Source organism: Macrobrachium rosenbergii, chromosome 10, assembly GCF_040412425.1.
Source record: "Macrobrachium rosenbergii isolate ZJJX-2024 chromosome 10, ASM4041242v1, whole genome shotgun sequence".
NCBI lineage: Eukaryota > Metazoa > Arthropoda > Malacostraca > Decapoda > Palaemonidae > Macrobrachium > Macrobrachium rosenbergii.
This window is the reverse complement of record NC_089750.1, coordinates 5,042,096-5,064,401: the sequence shown is the minus strand read 5'-3', so window position 1 is coordinate 5,064,401 and position 22,306 is coordinate 5,042,096. Positions and strand designations below refer to the sequence as shown.

The 22,306-nt window shown below is 34.7% G+C and overlaps 1 protein-coding gene across 8 annotated transcripts in view; it reads left to right on the top strand.

Annotated features, from left to right (window-relative positions):
- The window catches only part of LOC136842440 (STING ER exit protein), a 98,968-nt gene that overhangs the window by 17,406 nt on the left and 59,256 nt on the right, over positions 1–22,306 (top strand). The window contains exon 1 of one of the 8 annotated variants that reach the window (XM_067109777.1): positions 13,464–13,596. The exons of the other annotated variants lie outside the window; for them this stretch is intronic. The gene's annotated coding sequence lies outside the window, so the exon portion shown is untranslated. Of the gene's footprint in view, positions 1–13,463; positions 13,597–22,306 lie in introns of those variants that run through there. 8 annotated transcript variants of the gene reach the window in all.

Below are 22,306 nucleotides of genomic sequence, written 5' to 3'. Positions count from 1 at the left end.
ACTTCATTGTTAATATTTGTAGCCAAAAAAAAGAAAACAACTTTGATATCAAATGAAATAACACACACACACACACACACACACACATATATATATATAATTATATTTAAAAAAAAACATGCTATTACAAAAATAAAGCAAATAAAATCATTGAATATTCTCAATAATGAAACTACAAATTGCTTACTAGTGAGAAAAACTCGAAAAAAAAAATGTGATTTTCAAGAACGAAAACATTTTGCTTTTTTGTAACAAAATAAACCATTATTTAAACGTTTCTAATACAAGCTTTCTACATTCTTCATCTTCATACTCCAGATTTTTAACCAGTTCCTCATCTAATTCCAATGCATCACTATTTTCCCATTCTTTTTAGACCTAGTATGCAAAATTTCTCCTTTTTTAATGAATTTCTTAGGTCAGTTGAGAGGTTTGGATATTTCTTCTCCTCATTCATGTTAGGCCTACATTGCTGCAAAGTTTTTTGCCAAAATTCTACGGGATCTTCCACATCGCTGAAGTTGCCTTATAAAGCTAGCTGTCGCCATTCAGTGCCTGCCATTTCTTTATTACATAAACCATCTAGGTAGGGCATTGCTTGGAAAACACTTGCTAGACTACCGGGTTCTCTATTTGGAGCATTCTGGTGATTTAGAAAATCTAAGAATATCAAATGAGTGGTTACAAATCTAGACTTGAGTTGAGATGTTAATTCACCTAAAAATGACACACAACTTTCCTTAAATCTTTTTAAACCTTTGTCATGACAAATAGGGGGATGCGAGAGTGTTTCAGTGGCATTTAAGGCCTACATACACCTGTGAAATGGGGACTCTTCTTGTTACGATCCTGGAAGTCAAGAGTGTAGGGATTGTATTCTCTTACATACAGAAAAATAGACAGTTTTACATTTATGCCTTAAATGTATCTGGATTACCTTGCAGTTTTCTTTATGTTACCTTGAAATTACCTTAAAAATTTCGGTACCTTAAAAATTATCTTGAAAAGACCTCGATTTATGGTAATTACCTTAAAAGTGAGAGCACTGTTGCCACCTTCGCCGGCCACACAGTCGCATGCTACCTGTTGCCTACTGTTGAACTGTTGAACTGGTGGAAAAACACTTGGCGTATGCGACAATGTTGCCAAAATGTCGCCTCGGTGGAATCGCTCCTTGAGAGAGAGAGATGGGGAGAAGGTCTAGAGATTATTCTAGACCTTGGGGAGAGAGAGAGAGAGAGAGAGAGAGAGAGAGAGAGAGAGAGAGAGAAACGGGGAAAATGAACGAACAGACACATTTTCATAGTAACGACAAGCTTCATTTTACCCGTTTCTCGATATGTCAGTCCGCATCTTGTAAAGCTTATGTTTAAAATGCCCCGGCTGAAACGGACGGATGGGCGAAGCGATTTCCAAGAAGGCGATTTCAGTTTCGGAGACTTTTGGGGAGGGTGGCGAGCGTCTGTGAGATCTTCGTGATGGGGGAGAATAGGGGGAGGTTGTTGGGGGTGGGAGGGTGGTCTGGGATGGAGGAAAAAGAAGTGGCATTAACAGACGCCGATTTTTCTGAGGAAACTCGAGATTTAGTTGTTTAAAAATGAAGTTTATCTACAGCATTTTATATCTTATTTATTTATATATAAATTTTTGTGTTCTATCTCCTCGTTTCTGCTATGCGTCTTTTCCTTTTCCTGCTTTCGTGAAAACTTTTTTTTTTTTTTTTTTTTTTACACTTGAACAGTGATCCCAATTGTCACAAGGGCATGGACGAGTTAATTCTACACCCGCGGGTTCTTGATGTTCCTTGAAAATCCTCCACTTTGCGATGACTGTACTGTGCCCTTGACTGTGAGACATTTTTACATATTTTTATATGAAATTCTTTTTAAACTTATTTATTTATTTTTAGTTTTCTATTTAATTGTATTATGGCGTCAGGAACCTAGATGTTGTGACGCCAGTTTTAATAGACATAATCAATCAGTCAATCAATCAATCAATCCAAGAAAAATCTCTTCAAATATAAAGTATCACATTAATCATGAGCAAAAAAGGAAAATCTCTTCAAATATAAAATATCACAGACATTATGTACAAAAAAAAAAGAAAAATATCTTCAAATATAAAGTATCACATGCATTATGTACAAAAAAAGAAAAATCTCTTCAAATATAAAATATCACATTAATTATGTACAAAAAAGAAAAATCTCTTCAAATATAAAGTATCACATTAATCATGAGCAAAAAAGAAAAATCTCTTCAAATATAAAATATCACAGGCATTATGTACAAAAAAGAAAAATCTCTTCAAGTATAAAATATCACAGGCATTATGTACAAAAAAGAAAAATCTCCAAATATAAAATATCACATTAATTATGTACAAAAAAAGAAAAATCTCTTTAAATATAAAATATCACAGGCATTATGTGCAAAGAGAATGAGAGAGTTTGTTAGTTTGAGCACACAGCTGCGTATGTTGTCAATGCATGAGAGAGAGAATGAAAAGTGTGGTGTGTGTTTGTGTAAGAGCACAATCGGGAGAGAGAGAGAGAGAGAGAGAGAATTACATTACCAGCTTCTTCGCTCTCTTACCATACTGTCGCAATTTTTTTACATCGTTATTCAACACTCATTCTAAAACACGACTGCAACTTCTGGCAACGACACAAAGTTAGCAATATCTCTGGCTTTGAGTGTTCTCCATGATGAACTTGAAACAAATCTTCCATGACCCTTAGCTGTTTTTTGTTATCTCTTCGTTGGGAGAGTCGGTAGAGCTGTGGACTAGCACTCGCTAGGCCCGAGTTCGAGTCTCCGGCCGGTTGATGAAGAGTTAGAGGAATTTATTTCTGGTGATAGAAATTCATTTCTCGCTATAATGCGGTTCGGATTCCACAATAAGCTGTAGGTCCCGTTGCTAAGTAACCAATCGGTTCTTAGCCACGTAAAATAAGTCTAATCCTTCGGGCCAGCCCTAGGAGAGCTGTTAATCAGCTCAGTGGTCTGGTAAAACTAAGGTATACTTAACTTTTGAAATTCTTCACTGGGAACAATTAATTTACCATTTTTATTAACATTTAAATTCAGTTATGTATTGCCAGTGTTGCTCTTGTTTCTAGGAATTCATACTGAGGAAATTTGTTAGCTATGTAGGTCAAGGTCACTTCCACAACAGTCCTCAACCAGATAAATAAATTTATTAGACCCATAAGAATAAATAAATTTATTGGACCCATAAGAACAAGAAACAGAATGTAAAACTAATGTAATAAGGTGGTTACACAACGTAATTGCATTATGTAAATATAATGTACATAAGCACAAATATACTGCGTATAACACATTTCCTTCCCTTTGTAATATGTTTATATACTAAAAGGTCTCTGTAAATTCAGTTATACGAACTTTGATGAGTCCTTTTAGTTCCTCGTTGGACTGGTCGGTACCGTTCTCAGCTAGCACTCTGCAGGGCCCGAGTTCGAATCTCCGGCCGGCCAATGAAGAATTAGAGGAATTTATTTCTGGTGATAGAAATTAATTTCTCGCTATAATGTGGTTCGGATTCCACAATAAGCTGTAGGTCCCGTTGCTAGGTAACCAGTTGGTTCTTAGCCACGTAAAATAAGTCTAATCCTTCGGGCCAGCCCTCTCTAGGAGAGCTGTTAATCAACTCAGTGGTTTGGTTAAACTAAGGTATACTTAACTTCTGTATTCACTTGTGTGAAATTTTGAATATTTTAACGTTCACTTGGTTATAGGGTGGCCGGTAGTAGAGTCACAAGAAAGAAAGATACAGGAAAAAAAGTCGTAATTTTGGCTACGAAAAAAAGTCGTAATTTTGGCTACGATAAAAAGTCACAGGAGAAAAAAGTCACGTTAATTTGTGGTGACCGGTAACAAAGTCACAGTGAAAAATTCACAATTTTGTCAAGTCATTCATAATTAAGTGTCATAACCAATTAAAGTAATAAAAGAGAAAATATTTTAAATCGGTTATTAACTGGCTGTACATGACTTATACATATTGACATCATTGTATTGAGGCGCCCATTGGAGCAAGGTCGCAACAGTCGTTTTGTTACAAACTGAGAAAAATGCATTTAAAGTTTTCAGACATCAGCATCTTTGAAACCAACCATACGATTTTAATCTAGTTTTCACCATTTTAAAGTGAATTCATCCCTGTACCATATATCCAAAAATTATGGCATTATTTTATGTTATAATTAAGCTATAGCATAAGTAAGTATATCTTAGTTTAACCAGACCACTGAGTTGATTGACAGCTCTCCTAGAGAGGGCTGGCCCGAAGGATTAGATTTATTTTACGTGGCTAAGAACCAACTGGTTACCTAGCAACGGGACCCACAGCTTATTGTGGAATCCGAACCACATTATGACGAGAAATAAAGTCCTCTAATTCTTCACTGGCCGGTCGGAGAGTCGAACGCTGGGCCAACAGCGTGCTAGCCGAGAGCTCTACACCCCTCCAATGAAGAACTATAGCATAAAACGTAAGGTACAGTAGTGTGTTCCGGGCTTGTTATTTTGGTTGATTATAAAGGTTTTTGTGGTTGAATTTACTTTCTTTGGCCATCTCTTAATTGAAGCTTTCACAGCACGAAGGGTCATTTTTTGAAAACCCGCCAAAAACTCCAGAATTTCTTCAAGTTTAAGCCTATGTAAGCAGAAATTGAAAATTCGAGTGCTAACATGGTCGAAAATCGCATCTAGTAACATGCATTAAAGCCTTGAGAGCTGCCAAGAATGTGCCTTCGTATGATAGATTACTTTTGTCGAGCGCGAAAAATACCTTTCATTTTGGAAAATAACTTAAAAAAATGTTGTAAACAATGTCGCTATCGAAAAACAGTCACTTTTAATTAACTCGTAATAACATATTGTGTTTTATTTTTTCCACAAAAAAATGCATAGCGCCATAAAGAAGACAGATTTTGCTTAATCATGCAACAAAATTTCACGAAAATATCTTAAAAAACGACTGAGATATCGCCGTTTGAAAGTCGCGAATTTTTAAACGCGATTTCTGGCGTCATTTGGATTTTTAGAAAAATTGCGATAGACCGTCCGTATCGTGAAAGCCTCAATTCACCTTCACTACTAACGGTCTCTTGGTGATCACTGTTATCAGTACTATCAGCCGTAGTTAATACACTATCGAATTACTACGAAAATACTCGTAAAAAAAGAAGAAGAAAAAAAAAGCAGCAACGAGTGAGACCTCAGCGTGTTTTCATCGGCCGCTGAAACTTGAGCATGAGAGGGTGGGAGAGAGACGGCCATGCTCACTCCCCCACACCCCCACCCCTGTGATACCCAACCCTGGTTTAAAGGGACAGATGGAGAGGCGCCTTTGCGCAAAGGAGTCTGTCGGCCGAAGTTTCTGCATCCCGTAAGGGTGAAAAAGTACGTGTGTTCAATGGCGTATTAGACCATAATGTTTCAAGCCAAAGGTCACATATGTGTTGATGCGTAGAGGAAAAAATGTGGTGCTGCTAACAATTTTGGCCGCGGTGGCACTTACGCCCCTGCTCCGCTGTGTGCCTCATATATATATTATGGCATTACGTGTATGTGAAAATATTGAATACGCTTACTCCTTTTATATATATATATATATATATATATATATATATATATATATATATATATATATATATAATGTGTGTGTATTTTGAACTTCAAAACATTCTTAATAATAATAATCATCATCATCATCATCATCATCATCATCATCATCATCATCGCTAAGGAAAGACTGGTGTATCTGGGGCACTGACAAACACTTGACAAGTGACTTCCATATAATCTTATGTTTCGATACAAAGCTAAACCTACTCCAGTAGAAATACTTCACTCTCTTTTTGCCTCTCGTGTAAACAGCTATCTTTATTTTTACAATATTGGATAACAGACATTTATACATAGCTAATGGTGTGAAATTCCTGGAAACATGGAAGTACACACGAATCTATATTCAGGCAGGGTTATTAGCACGCTGTTGGCCCAGTGTTCGACTCTCCGACCGGCCAATGAAGAATTAGAGGAATTTATTTCTAGTGATAGAAATTCATTTCTCGTCATAATGTGGTTCGGATTCCACAATGAGCTGTAGGTCCCGTTGCTAGGTAACCAGTTGGTTCTTAGCCACGTAGATTAGCCACGTAAGATAAATCTAATCCTTTGGGCCAGCCCTAGGAGAGCTGTTAATCAGCTCAGTGGTCTGGTTAAACTAAGATGTACTTAACTTTAACTTATGCGGATTTAACTGTCGTCACCTATTGTTTATACATTCAGCAACGGACAGCAGAAAGGGTTTTATCAACAGCGAGCAATTTCACCAATATTCATAAAAAATAAGTTGTTTACAAAATGCGGTGATCTTATAATGCTATAATTGCTGTCCACATTCGGTCACCTGGATACTCTGATCCTCTCTGCTGTCTAGGTCAAGTAAGGAACAATAAGTAATTGTAGCTTATTTTTGCTGCGTACGTACTCCCTGAAATAATGAAAATGACACATTCACATGACAATATACTTTACTGATGCTTTCAGTACATGTGGCTTTATTCCATACGTACTGATAAGGTTTCATCCACAAAAACAATGTTTCCTATTTTATTGTTATCATTGGTTTTGGTGCATCGCAAGAAGTCATCTTTCAGTTGCAGTAATTATCATGTATATCCGTTGCAATATTTTTTGTTTACTTCATGAATGTTATTAATGTAGGATGTAATCCTACGATTTTATTCAATTCCTTGTATTTATTTGTTTTACACACCAGAACATTTCCAGAAAAATAAACAAAATGTTTACGTAACATAATTTGTTCTGATGATTTTGACCACAAATCTGAACTTTTTTGCCATAAAATGATTTATGACTTTTTTGCTGTGACTTGATTCCTGTGATTTTATTACCGTCCACCATAACTTAATGTGACCTTTTTTCTGTGACACTTTTATCTGAGACTTATTACCTGGATCCTGTATACTGAACTACACAAAAATGCATGACTCCCTGTTCGCCACCTTTTGTTTGCTGCCGTATCTGTGATGAACAGCAATTTGCCTTTTATAACTGGGCTGTGGTAGTAACATCACCTGTTACTGAAGCAGCGATAGTTACCCCAAATGCAACAGACACTGCAGTGTGAGGAGCGAAGCTTTTATGATTAAAATAAGTATTCTGCCTTCATTCAAATATTTTCTTGCCGAGAGTGGAACATTATGCCATGCTTTTGTGATATAATAAATATATATATATATATATATATTATTATAATATTGTTATAATAATATATAACCATTTTACAAGTGTTTATATGTCTTTGTGAAAATTTTGATGTTTCGCTTGCAGATTCGTCATTTGTTGTGAAGATGTAATTTTAAAATGTCTTTTTCTTTCAGATAAATTTATATCATGTAATCTTACAATGTCTTGATGTATTAATACATATACCAGGTGTTATGAACTCGAATTTTTGGCGTTAACGCTGAACAGAGGGAGAGATATTTTGAGATTCTATCAGGTCACTACATCCTGTTTACCCAAGTGTGTAGAGGAGGCAAAAGGACCCCTCTTATCTTATCATGATGAGCTGTCAGCCAATCGGCGAGTTGCCTATTATGTCTTTATCATGTGTGTCTAACCCATGTTTATTAGCTGTGTCTGTGCTTATTCCTTTTTGTAAATTGAGTAATGGAATGAGGAACAGTAAGAGAGTTAGAGATGACATGCTGTCAGCCAGCCAGTTTTGGGTCTAAAAGCACTTCCTTTTGTTTGTTCAGATGTGTGAGTCTCCCAGGAAATGTCAGTCATAGATAAGGCGCTCGAAGCTCTCGCCGTGTATGTATTCTATACATACATGTCTATACCTGTATGTATAATGAATGTATGTATACTTTATGTATCATGTATTCTGGGAGGGCTTTGAATGCTGAAAATAGGTCTCTCTCTCTCTCTCTCTCTCTCTCTCTCTCTCTCTCTCTCTCTCTCTCTCTCAATGATCCCATTCATATATATAAGGGTCACTATGGTTTACGGTTTGTAAAAGTTCTGTTAAAACTCACCCCAGGAGTGTATTCATCTTATAAAAGGTGATCTGGAATAATGTTTTGTGCAAACATTGTGGAAGGTGTGTAATGGTGTAATAATTACAAAAGGTAAAGTGAAGTTTACTGGTTTTTGTTATGTTAAGAATTAAAGTGATGTTCTAAGTGAAAGAGAATTATTATTTTTGATAAGAGATGAACATATCTCTTATTGTGAGTTCTAATGTGTCTTGTGCTAATTATATATATATATATATATATATATATATATATATATATATATATATATATATATATATATATATATATATATATATATATATATATATATATATATATATATATATATATATATATTTGTATAGGTCTTTATGACTTGGCAGTGTTGTCTATGAGAAAGTCTTAGAAAGACGTGAGTTGAACCTATCTTTTTTTTTAAGTGCAGTAATCTTTTGAAAGATTGATATAATTTTTAAGCATATTTTTTGGTGGTTGGTATATTTCCATTTTTTCATATTTCATTCTTTATATGTCTGTGTTATCATATTACTATAATTTTATAATTACCGTGTTTCAAAGTTTTGTGCTGGTGATTTCTTAGCATTTTGTTAGTGCCTACTTATTATTGAGATTTTAGAGAATATTTATGTGGATTCCAGTCAGTAATATTTTGGTGAATGTTTGTGTTTAATTAATCAGGTATATGCTTAAAACTTCAGTGATAGTTAATGGTTTGAATCTTACCTAACCAAATTGCTCTCTTAGTAAATTAAAGTTTTGTGAATTAAACTTGATTAAGAAATACTTAAATCTTACACTGTTGTTAATTAATAGTAAATCTTTTGAGATTGTGAACTCTGCATATAACTTTTGAACTTAGAAATAAACCTGTTTGCTTAAAGTTTTTTAAAACACAGTGTTTCATTTTGACCACCAGTAATTAGAGACATTAATGAATGTGTACAAGGTAAGTGATGTATCTGTTTGTTCACCTGAGACTCATCTAGGTAAAATAGAACCAGAGAGACAGCTACAGTGTTTGTTGAAGTGATAACCATTTTCCACTAGTCTGGATATAACTTAATAATTGTTGCCTCAACCATAACTTGATAAAGTTACATTGATTTTCTCAAGTGATAAGTAAGTTTATGGGATCACTGTACCTTTAATGATTCAGTCAATCATCTTTGTTATGAGGTTTCAAGTATCTGGTTAATGTGAGGTAACTTTTTGGTATTATTATTTGTGTAATAACCAGGTGCTTGATCACTTCGTGACAATATATATATATATATATATATATATATATATATATATATATATATATATATATATATATATAAAGTGAAGACAGTGCAGCGTGGAGTGAAGCTTCTGTGATAAAGTTAAGTATTCTGTCTTCTCTTAACAAATTCATTGTTGAAAACAGAACACTGCCTTGTGTATTTGATATGATTTTAAAAGAAATTTTATATGCATGTGATGAAGATGATTTAATATTATAGTTATATTTTTTTATTTTGATAAAAGCTGCAAATATTCCTGTAACTGCATTTTTTTGAAGTGGGCAACGTAATCTTGGTGCGGAGGGCGCCGATGCTGACCGAGCAGGACTTACCCTAACTACTGAACAAGATAATCACGACAATATATAAATTATATTGACCGGAGATCGTTGAGGATATGGAATCGATAGTCACAATGGGATCGATAGTCACCAAATTTATACTTGTTAGGCAACTATCCATAGCAAATCAACTTTTGAATTACCCACTAAATATTGAATGTTCATTTTAAGATTGACTTTTCACTTCTGCTCAATTCATCTTGACTATTTTAATATTTCATAGTATATTTATAGTATATTTAAAGATGTATGTTTGAAAACAGGCGAAAGCCCATGTTACAATTACATTTGCATATGTTTATACAGCTATGGATCTTGTAATAACCATAAATTCTCCACTATTTTACTATTGCATATCACTATAGTCACCATAAATTCTTTACTATTTTAACTATTGCATATCACTATAGCCTTCTGAATAAACATACTCGACAAAAGCCGAGGAAGTAATACCAGTGTTGTTTATGCTGGACGGACCTACGCCCAAAGGAAATGAATACCAATGTGGATTATGACCACGCTCACATTGTTTTTCCCTATCCAGAATTTTTAAAAAAGACTGAATGTAGAAGTGAGAAAACATGGAAAAGTCAGACAAGCATGACAAGAAACCAGCATTACAAGAACTGACGGACATCACCAGAATAAAATACAATTGCAACACATGTCAGGATCTAACCAGTGAGCCACATGTGATCTCTGGTAGCAGTTATACTTTCGTTGCTACTGTTATTATCATCTTCTAGTTCTTGCACTTACATGTTTAACTAGTTTTAGTTATAACCTGATCCACATACACACATGCTTATCTTTATATTTGCTTTATTTTTATCAGTGTTTTTTTAACCAATAAATAAGGAGTTTACAACCCTTCCCTCGTACCTAATATTGAAATAATGAAAATGAAATACATTGAAAATAAAATACATAATAAAAATGCTTACACACAAACAGATTAAATCAGAGTTATAGCATTACACAGATATATGTCAGTATATTGTTCAGCATTTAAAGTCAAATGATTATTTTAAGAAAAAAATGGTAGCTTGTGTAGGGAGTATATATAATATATATATTATTATAATGTGTTATAATATATAAAACCATTCTACAAATATGGTATGTGTCTCTGTGGAAATTTTGATGTTTTGCTTGCAGATTCGTCATTTGTTGTGAGATATGATAATATGATCTTAAAATGTCTTTTTCTTACAGATAAATTGTGTATCATGTGATATGTTTTGATATTTTTTTTTCCATTTGTTTAATATATTGTGCAGCATATTAAAATGAATAGTGAGTGTTATGAAATCGAATTCGTAACATGAAATGACAGTTATTGGTCGAACGCCTGTTACGTGTTTGTTCTGTGTGGCTGTTCTGAAATTATTGACTTTCCCTATGCTTATTATGTGTTCCATAATCTGAGTAGAAAAGAATGAGGAAGTGAGGGAGATGAAGTTGACACGTTGACAGCCGACCCAGGATTTGGTCCAAAATACTTTTTCTGCTTAACCCAGGACAGGAAATATCAATCATACAGATAAGAGCTCTGGCATATTTTCTTCTGTGTGTATTCTGTAGAAGAGGAATAAGGTGTTCTGTGTATTCCCTATGTGTATTCTTTGAGAATTCTGGGGGAGCTTGAAGATAAAAGAGGAGTACTGAATGAAAAACAGTTAGGCAAAAGGGGTTACTGGCATAAGGTTCTCTCTCTCTCTCTCTCTCTCTCTCTCTCTCTCTCTCTCTCTCTCTCTCTCTCTGTTCATAATAGGGTGTAAATTTTGGTCATTCTCCCACTAATGTTAATAATTTTGTGAGTTACTGAAGGTGTTGGTATTTTACAAGCATTGTGAAGAGAGTATAATGGTGTACCACTTGTAAAAGGTAATGTGATATTATGTTGAGAGTTAAAGTGATGTTTTAAGTAAATGAGAGTAATTATTTTACTAAGAGGTGAGTGTACTCTCTTCAAAAGTGAATACTTGTGTTGATTTCTATTATCAATTTTTTTTAGTGAAGACTTGGGTTTAGTTGTTCAGATTTATGTCTAAAACTTGAGTGAGTTCTAATGTGTCTTGCTGCTACTATATTTTACTAAGTGCAAATAATTGTGACTTGGCAGTGTTGTCTTTGAGGGAGTTTTAGAAAGGCGTGAGTTTAGCCTTTTTTTTTTATATAAAAGTGAAGGTAATCTTTTGAAAGACTGATATAATCTTTAATCATATTTTGTCTTGGTGAAATTGCTGTTGGTATATTTCCATCTTTTGCATATTCATTCTTATGTGGTTGTGTTTTCATGTTAGTCACACAAGTTGAAATGTTTATAATTTCACAATATTTACCCAAAGTTTTGTGTTGGTGATTACTTACAGAGTTTTGTTGATGTTAATTTACATTGTTAAGATTTCAGTGCTTACTTATTGTTGAGATTTCAGTGAATACTTGTATTGACTCCCATTTATTAATGTTTTAGTGAACACTTGGGCTAATTGCAGATGTTCTGATTTGTACCTAAAACTTGAGTGAGAGTTAATGGTTTGAATTTTACTTAACCAAATTGATTTCTTGATAAATTAAAGTTTTGTGAATTAATCTTGATTAAGAACTACGTAAATCTTACACTGTTGTCAAGTAATAGTAAATCTTTTTGAGATTGTGAACTCTGCTATAACTTTTGAACTTAGAAATAAATTTGTCTGTTTAAAGGTTTAAAAGCACAGTGTTTCATTTTGACCACCAGTAATTAGAGAAATTAATGAATCTGTACAAGGTAAGTGATATATCTGTCTAGTTCTCCTTTATCAAAGTGGAATAGAACCAGGGAAACTGTTATAGTGTTTGATGAAGTGATGCCCATTTTCCACTAGTCTGTTTATAGCTTATTAGTTGTTACCTCATCCATAGCTTGATAAAATTGGATTGGTTTTTTCAAGTGATAAGCAAGTTTTAAGGGATCATTGTTCCTTTAGAGTATTCAGTCTTAATATTTTTGTTATGAGGTTTCAAGTGTCTGGCTGAAGTGAGGTAACTTTTGGTCTTATTATTTGTGTCATAACCAGGTACTTGATCACTTCATGACAATGTATATTATATATAAATATATATATATATATATATATATATATATATATGTATATATATATATATATATATATATATATATATATATATATATATATATATATATATATATATATTATATATATATAAACTTTATCACATACACAATTGTTCTGTGCATTAGTAGAATTACTAACTTTCTTGGACCTCATTCAAACTGGATGGTATCTAATGGAGTATTTATTCAGAAAAAGTTACAAGCTCTCTTGGACCAACAGTCCACATTATCAAGTATCCGTACCATCCAGTTTGAATATATATATATATATATATATATATATATATATATATATATATATATATATTTATATAAAATAAAGTTGTTGTTTCTGTCTATCTGTTTGATTGCAAACTCCTTCTAGGACTTTTGAGATAGACCATCATAACCACATATATATCCTGAAACTACACAACCCAGGTAACATCGATAAGTATGTTTTGTTTAGCTCGAAATACGCGGCGGCAGCTACTTGTGTGTTGTTGGCCATCGTCGGCAAAACACAACGTTTTGGCAACATGCAACGCGTGTTTAAGCAACACTTGTTATGGTACAGGTGTCCTGCTCGCTAGTGTGTACCGGCTGCAACAATAACAAGGGCAGTAGCCGACGCTGAACGTCAGACGGAAGGACTCAGGGCCAAACAGTCACCTTCTCTCCTCTGTCTCTCTCTCGCTCTCACTGTGACATTGCGCTGGCCACAACTGGCGATTCACTGGTCGACCGCGGCCTTGCAGATTAAGGCATCATTGTTATTTCCCCGTGAGTAATTCTTGCCCTTGACTACTTAATCTGATAACTTCGTTATCAGAAAATTCCGAGAATGCCCAAACAATTTTGTTGATAAAATATTTACTGTGGCCTTAGTACAGCAGTGTGAATTGAGAAGTGAGTATTGAAGGAAACACGGTTGTAGTTGTAACTGTCATTAATGAAAAGAATTTCTACATACTTGAATACAAACGGAAATAACCTTCATTTATTTAAAAATAATTCATTGTTTGGAGGTCTTAAAATGTATAAAGTATTCACACACACCTAAATATTTAACTTTAATTTTTTTCTTGCATTTCCCCGATCACTTTCAATTTTTGTCTTTCTCTTCTTCATTTTAATAGCATTATTTAATTGCCTTTAGTCTAAAACAGTGATTCTTAAACTGGGGGGCTTCCATGGGGGTGCAAGCAGAGTTGCCAGATGGTGCCTATTATTTTTTTATTTCTGATGTTAATTACAAAATTGCCAAAAACGTTATCACTGCTTCCATATATTTTCTAATTATTATCTCAAAACATGCCAAAAATTCAAAATATAAGTCAGTTTTAATTTCAAATCTTGTTTATGAATTGTCTTTTATTGTTATGATAAGTAGAATAGCATACAAATAGACAACATATTGTTCATAGATTATAGTTGGCAAAAATTTCAGTGGTTGGGGGCGTGGGGTCTATACATAATGCAAGGCAAAAAAGTTTAAGAACCACTGGTCTAAAATATATAGAGATCTTTGCAAAGGATTCAATAATCTCTTCAGGGACCTCTACTCCTGATCGTTGCAATTCAGCAACAAGAGTTTTTCTGCCTGCTTTCCCTTCTAAAAGTGTTGAACCGTGAATTGTGTTGAAGACTTCTCGTGGGACAATTAAATTGAGAGGAAAATTCCTCTAATGGCATATACAGCTCACCTCTGTTTACCATCACAATCCACGGTTCATTTGCATTTTTACACTTTCATTTTCTTTCCTGATTGTGGATATTTTGTAGAAAACTTTTTAGCTATATAACCACCTAAATATTTGAGAGCTTCATCTTCAGATATAGTGGCAGCCGTTTTTTCGTTCTCTTTATCCAGAATCTGATTGTTTATATCTTCTGTGGAGCATTCAAAATCTAAGTCTTTAAACAATGAGCTGGTCAAGTATATTTCTAATGCCAGTTCTCTATCTTCACTGTATTTTGAATTGCATGCAGACTCATTTATCAGCATATCATAATTGTTGCTCTTTGCAATGATGTTTGTTTTTTCACTAATCATTTTTACACCTTTTCTCAGAATCAGTGACCTAAGCCTAAACTTTAATTGAACAGCATTAGAGTGATCGTATGTACCCTTCATTTGCCTTGTGCAACCGAACAGATTCTCTAGGCCAGTGTTTCCCGAACTTCTTTAGTACGTGACCCCTTATAGCAGTACCAAACCCCTCATGACCCCCACATTTATAAGCCTTCTGAAATCGTACTAATTTTAAATGACACAGATATATTTTAAGATTTTAAATATTAATCACATCAGAGAGAAAAATAAAATCTCCATTGATCTTTATCAATGTTTATTAACAATGACTGATTCATTAACATTTCAATGTGAAGAATGTACCTGCTTTTTGCTACAAGCAAATCAATACGAGGGTCTGGGAATCTTGTTAGACCCTCCATGACCCCCAGAAAAGGGCTCACGACCCCTTTGGGGGTCATGACCCCCAGTTTGGGAACCCCTGCTCTAGGCAGTCTTGATTCAACTTTTGCGTCGTGATGTAATCTACATTAAAAACATCTCTGACCACATTAGAAAGACCAATAACCGACTTGCTAGAACTGTGCTTTTAAAACTTTAAATACAAAAATTTATTTCTAAGTTCAAAAGTTATAATTAGACTTCACAATCTCAAAAAGATTTACTATTACTTGACAACAACGTAAGATTTAATAAATTCTTAAGATTAACTCACAAAACTTTAATTTATCAAGAAATCAAGTTAACTGAGCAAAATTCAAATTATTAAGATTTACTCCAAATTTGAAACAGAAATCTGTAGAAATGAAATCAACACAAATATTCAATGAAATCTTAGGAAATGCAGTCAACACCAGTAGAGTGCTAACTAAATCAACAACACAAAGTTTTGGGTAACACTGTGAAATGATAAACACGTGAGCACATAAGAGAAATATGAAAACAAGGACATATAAAAAAATGCACCAAAAATGTATCAACAATAATTTCACTAAGGCAAAATCTGTTTAAAGATTATATCTATCTTTCAAAAAGATTACATCCATTTTTTTAAAAACGATCATATTCACCTTGTTTAAAAGATCATATTCAACTTTTTACCAAAATCATGTTCAACTTTTTACCAAAATCACATTCAACTTTTTACCATGGTAAAATAAAAAGTAATAACACAGTACCTTCTACAGTGCATTACACAACTCCTCTTTCTTCTTAAAACACTTTAGTTTTAGGCCTATTATAATATTCACTCTCATATATCATATTCTACCAAGGGAACATTAAATATTTTTAACAATTCACAAAACTTCTATGCTTGGGAGAGTGACCATAATTTTACACTTCTATATAAAGATGGGTTGAGAGAGAGAGAGAGAGAGAGAGAACCACATAGGCTTGCCACTTATCAGAATGATTGGCAGCAGTTTCCTGCCTTAACGCTTGTGTACACACACACACACACACACACACACAGGCCTTTGAAATGGCCATGGCTGTCAACCCTTATCACTGACAACATAGGTGGCTTCTAAAACGTCTCTCGCATACCCATTTCCTGAATACACACAGCTGTGAAAACACAGCTACAGGAAGACATCTTATGACAACCAACCCTCTTTATAGAATCTGAGATTTAGCATTCTTTATAAACGCTATTCCAGTTATTTCAGTCCATATCTGACGATCACAAAAGAAAATACATAAGCGTTGCACAAAAACCACACATATTACAAAATCACCTCATTACATTTCACAAGAGAAATCTGAAAGAAAAAGCACCCAAAAAACACAGAAAACATATTACTTTTATAGGATACACACTTTATAATTATATATAATATATATATATATATATATATATATATATATACATACATATACACACAGTATATACATTATATACAGGGTGTGTGTGTGCATGTAAGTCTTGGGTGATATATTACTGAATATACTTGAAGAATATTTACTTCTAATACAAACTCACAGACAAAAAAGGCTTGTTTTTTCATAGGAATCGTATTCATATTGTATGCTAAGAATATAATGACAGGGAACTGTACTAGAACAAAAAAAAAAAAAAAAGGAACAACACGACCACGTGAACGACAGCACACCTGGACAACGCACCCGTGGAACAAACCACAGGTCAAGCAAGGTCAGGAAGGCAGGGGGATGCCACCCGTGAGATTGAGGATAATGATAAAGGATTTAGGCCTACATACCCCGTAGCACTGGATCGGTTCGGAAAGGGCATACCAGCACCCCTATTCATTTTATGAAGTTTATTATTAGATACTAAGACAATTCTCTTTGTGTAATTCATATTTACTTGGAAATAGAATAAAATATCTGCTCATATACAAGTTCCTCGGAATAGACAATACACGCGTGTTGCCGTCTAAAGGATTGTTTTCGTAAGGTTTTGTGACACTTACAGGATTGTTTTTGTAAGGTTTTGTAACACTTACAGGATTGTTTTCGTAAGGTTTTGTGACACTTACAGGATTGTTTTGTAAGGTTTTGTGACCCTTACAGGATTGTTTTTTAAGGTTTTGTGACACTTACAGGATTGTTTTCGTAAGGTTTTGTGACACTTACAGGATTGTTTTCGTAAGGTTTTGTGACCCTTACAGGATTGTTTTTGTAAGGTTTTGTGACACTTACAGGATTGTTTTCGTAAGGTTTTGTGACACTTACAGGATTGTTTTTGTAAGGTTTTGTGACACTTACAGGATTGTTTTCGTAAGGTTTTGTGACACTTACAGGATTGTTTTCGTAAGGTTTTGTGACCCTTACAGGATTGTTTTTGTAAGGTTTTGTGACACTTACAGGATTGTTTTCGTAAGGTTTTGTGACACTTACAGGATTGTTTTGAGGTTTTTCATTGGTTTTGTAAGGTTTTGTGACACATTGTTTTCCTAAGGTTTTGTGACACTTACAGGATTGTTTTCGTGAGGTTTTGTGACACTTACAGGATTGTTTTCGTAAGGTTTTGTGACACAGGAATCTTTTCGTAAGGTTTTGTGACACTTACAGGATTGTTTTCATAAGGTTTTGTGACAAAGGATTCTTTTTAAGGTTTTGTGACACTTACAAGATTGGAAAGGTTTTGTGACACAGGATTGTTTTCGTAAGGTTTTGTGACACTTACAGGATTGTTTTCGTAAGGTTTTGTGACAAAGGATTCTTTTCGTAAGGTTTTGTGACACTTACAGGATTGTTTTTGTAAGGTTTTGGGACACTTACAGGATTGTTTTCGTAAGGTTTTGTGACCCTTACAGGATTGTTTTCTTAAGGTTTTGTGACCCTTACAGGATTGTTTTCGTAAGGTTTTGTGACCTTATAGGACTAGAATTACAATTGTCATGCACTGCTATGTACAATGTTATTTCGTGCTTTCTGTTCATGTACGCGTTCAGTGTTCTTATAACAACAGGTATCATCAATTTGACTCATATTTATTTTAGAGAATTATTAAAAGAATAACTTTATTTAGTGGTTGTCATATATTAAACTGCATTATTCTTTGTTTATTTCATATATAGTTTTCGTTTAGGGAAGGATTCAAATTCTGGTAATCATTTCTGCCTATTTATTTGTGAAATACTTTACTACATTTATGAAAAATATGCAAAGTAGCGCATTTATAGACATTTTTTCAAATATAGTTTATTCACATAATATATACAAGAATAAATAATTTCCGATATACAATTCTTTCGTAATCGGCTCAAATAAACAAATACATTCTCTCTCTCTCTCTCTCTCTCTCTCTCTCTCTCTCTCTCTCTCTCTCTCTCTCTCTCTCTCTCTCTCTTGTGACAATATCAATGTACGTACCATAACTACCCCATACATTTTCCCCTCAGAATATTTGTGTGACATTAATTGAAAACTTGGAATATGTACATGATTCGTAATTAAGAAAAGATATATCCATAGATTAAAACCAAATTTCTATTAGAAAACTAAATTTTCATCAGTAAAAAAATATATAAATGAGAAAAATACACACATTTCCTCTCTCTCTCTCTCTCTCTCTCTCTCTCTCTCTCTCTCTCTCTCTCTCTCTCTCTCTCTCTCTCTCTCTCTCTCTCATGCAAAGTCGAAATATAATGATTTACATTCTATTAGAAAACTAAATTTTCATCAGTAAAAAAAATGTATAAATTAGAAAAATACTGTACACACATTTCCTCTCTCTCTCTCTCTCTCTCTCTCTCTCTCTCTCTCTCTCTCTCTCTCTCTCTCTCTCTCTCTCTCTCTCTCTCTCTCATGCAAAGTCGGAATATGATGATTTAGAAATCGGCATTTGTGTGAAATTCTTGAAAACATAGAACTAAACATAACGGCATTTAGAGCCGGTCGTTTAGTCGTGCGCTTGCAAACATAGAAAGCACGTTGTGCTTTTTTTTTTTTTGTTTTAGTTGCTGGCAAAAACTCTATGAAATGTAACGCTCCGACTCTTGTCGGATTTCTCTCAATCGATCGGCGTCCTCCTTTGCCAATATTCGTTCTTTCACTCACAAATTTAGTAAGCATCTGTTTATTGCCTGGTTTTACCTAGTACATGTTATTTGCATTAAGTAAGGCGAAAGAAAAGTTTCGTTTACCACTTCACTTTTTTCCTTACAGTCTGAGCAATACCAATTTGCATATCACTCTAGTCCAACATTCTCATGTTGATGTTGTAATCGGCTACTGCTGCAGGTTTGAGTTTGGCCTCGTTAGTTTTTTTTTTTTTTTTTTTTTTTTTCCCACTGTCAACCATTTCATTTGAATTAATCGTGGTGCACAGTATCACATCTCTTTTATCGTGCCATTTCACACAAAGTACATCACTCGACACAAAACTTTGCTGTTCACCTTTTTTTGCAGGTTCCCTTGAAATTCTGGCACCGAAACGCGGTTGGATCTCACAGTGCCGAAACTTCCGGTGCCGTTTTCTTTAACGTATTTGCCCATTATACCACCTGTCTGTAAATAATGTATGTCCTTGACTCAGTCAGACATCATTGTTTTAACAACATCACCGGGAACACCAAGCGTACGGTTAAAATGCATATCAGTTCCTTTACCAGTATAAACAACGAGGGTCCAAAATGTGGCCCTGTTTCACAACGACAAATGATAAACATTTTGATTTCGGAGCGATGTCTCTTCGTTCGAATATGCTGTTTGAAACGCAAACGTCCCTTACACAGAAGTAAAGATTCGTCAATAACCAAGTTTCTAAATGGCTTGAACTTTCTTGTCAGGTCACAGAGAACAGATTCAAGGAAAGTTTATCGTCGGTCACGTGACGTGGTCTTGCCGAAAATTTCAGTGCTCCAATATTCATTTATGTCACCTTAATAACAATGTGGCATGAGTAAAGATATAATGTGAAGAAGGTATAAAACTCTCACAAATGTATCTCTCCACATTTTCCTTATTGATGTTCGGCCCACAGCAACATCCCTCATCTTTTGTGAATGGTGTCGGCAGGGGCGTTCCTAGACATTTTGGGGTCCGGGGGGCACAGTCCCATATGGGGCCCCCCTCTTATGGGGTGGGAGGCAAGCGAAGCGAGCCAAAGCACCTGGTGGGGTTGGGTGGGGGGAATTTTTAGAATATGAGCAATTGAAGGATCATTTTAAAGGCACTTGTAAATGCAAATTTCAGAAATTTTAGCTTGTCCTGTCATAGCATCACCGGTTAAATTTCGCATTTTGCCACCCCACCCTCACTTTGGGGCTCGGGGGGCGATTTCAAACAGCCCCCGCCCCCTCAGGAACGCCACTGTATCGGTTTGTTTCTTCACTTATCATTTCCATTAACGGTTCATCAAAGAATGCTAGGAAATAGTCCATTTCTGGGCTGTCATCCAATACAGGGCATTCGGGCTGAATTTCTGAAACGTTAACTGACTGTCCGCAGTAAGGAGAGGGTTTAACTATATCCGTACTGATTGTCGCCCCATAACTTGTCCTCCACGAAGCTGTATGTTAAATATCTTCTGTCGGGGATAAAACCCAACAGTTCAGCCACACGAGTCCCAAATCTGATGTCATAGAAAACATCACCCATTCCCGGGCGCCTTTTCAGCACGTACACTCGGCAAGGATGAAACAGCGACCTCTTATGAAAAAAAGAGGTATCTGGCAACTTTTCTACTGCGTCCAGTGTTTTAGTGATGTTATTGTTTCTTCTCTCTCTCTCTCTCTCTCTCTCTCTCTCTCTCGTCTCTGTAAACTTAAATAAATTTTCTCTCTTCTCTCTCTCTCTCTCTCTCTCTCTCTCTCTCTCTCAGTAATCTCTCTCTGTCTAAAATAATCTTTTTCCTCCTTCTCTCTCTCTACTCTCTCTTTTTATCTCAGTAATTTACATGATCTCCTTGACATAGATCCGACTAGACTTCCACAAATGTTTTCATAGCGTGTAGGCCTACATAATTCCCACAACGATTTAGCACGCTTGATTCAACCAGTTTTGTTCTTGGCCTTACTAGCATCCCAGTGGCTAACCATTTTTGCCCATAGATTTTCGATGGGATTTAAGTCTGGCGATTTAGCAGGCCATTTAATTCTTATAATTTCAGGATGATTATTTAACCAATCTCTTACTAATCTTGAATTGTGGATGGGGCAGTTATCCATAACAAGATATTTAGGTTCTGGTTCCGGGATCAGCTGTGCCCTGACCGTTGGTATCAGTATTGGTCCAGTATTTCAACATACTGTGCGCTATTCAGTCTTTCTTCAATTTCAATAAGTTCCCTTGGTCCACTATCTGCCATCCACCCCCAAAGTGCTGCTGTTATTCTCCCACTCCGTCTTGTTGGCTGGATGTTTTCTCGGTCATATCTGTTGGATAAGAAAAATACATATAATATATATATATATATATATATATATATATATATATATATATATATATATATATATATATATATATATATATATAACCTTGTTAGGCCTATAGGTGATTATTGCTCCTTTGATTAGGGCCTAGCTTTTTGTGTGTATATATCGTCACTGCCAAGTGTTGAAGTGGCGTATCTCAGTTTTTTCACTTTTTCAGGAGAGCCAGCTAAAGTTTTTGAGCTAATGTTTCTGTTAACTGCTCGTTTAATCCTGAAGGTAGTAAAAATAAAATTGGCATACAGTTTTCAAAAGAATGCAGTTTGCCTTAGGTGTAATATAATTACAAAAATTCTACTCTTTCTTATGCTTAGGGGTTGAAAGAATGCGTTGTTTAGTCAAGTTTTTAAATTTCAAAAACTTTAGTCCTGATCACTTACGAAATGTTTTTAAATTTCAAAACTTTATGTGGATGAGTTGTTTCCTTTAATCTCTTAAGAAGGATCTGAATTTACAGAATATATTAATTATGCAGAAGATGTGTATCCTTTTTTTATGAAGATTCCCTTACCCAAAATATTTACCCTTCACGTTGTCGTATAAAGCATTATTTTGA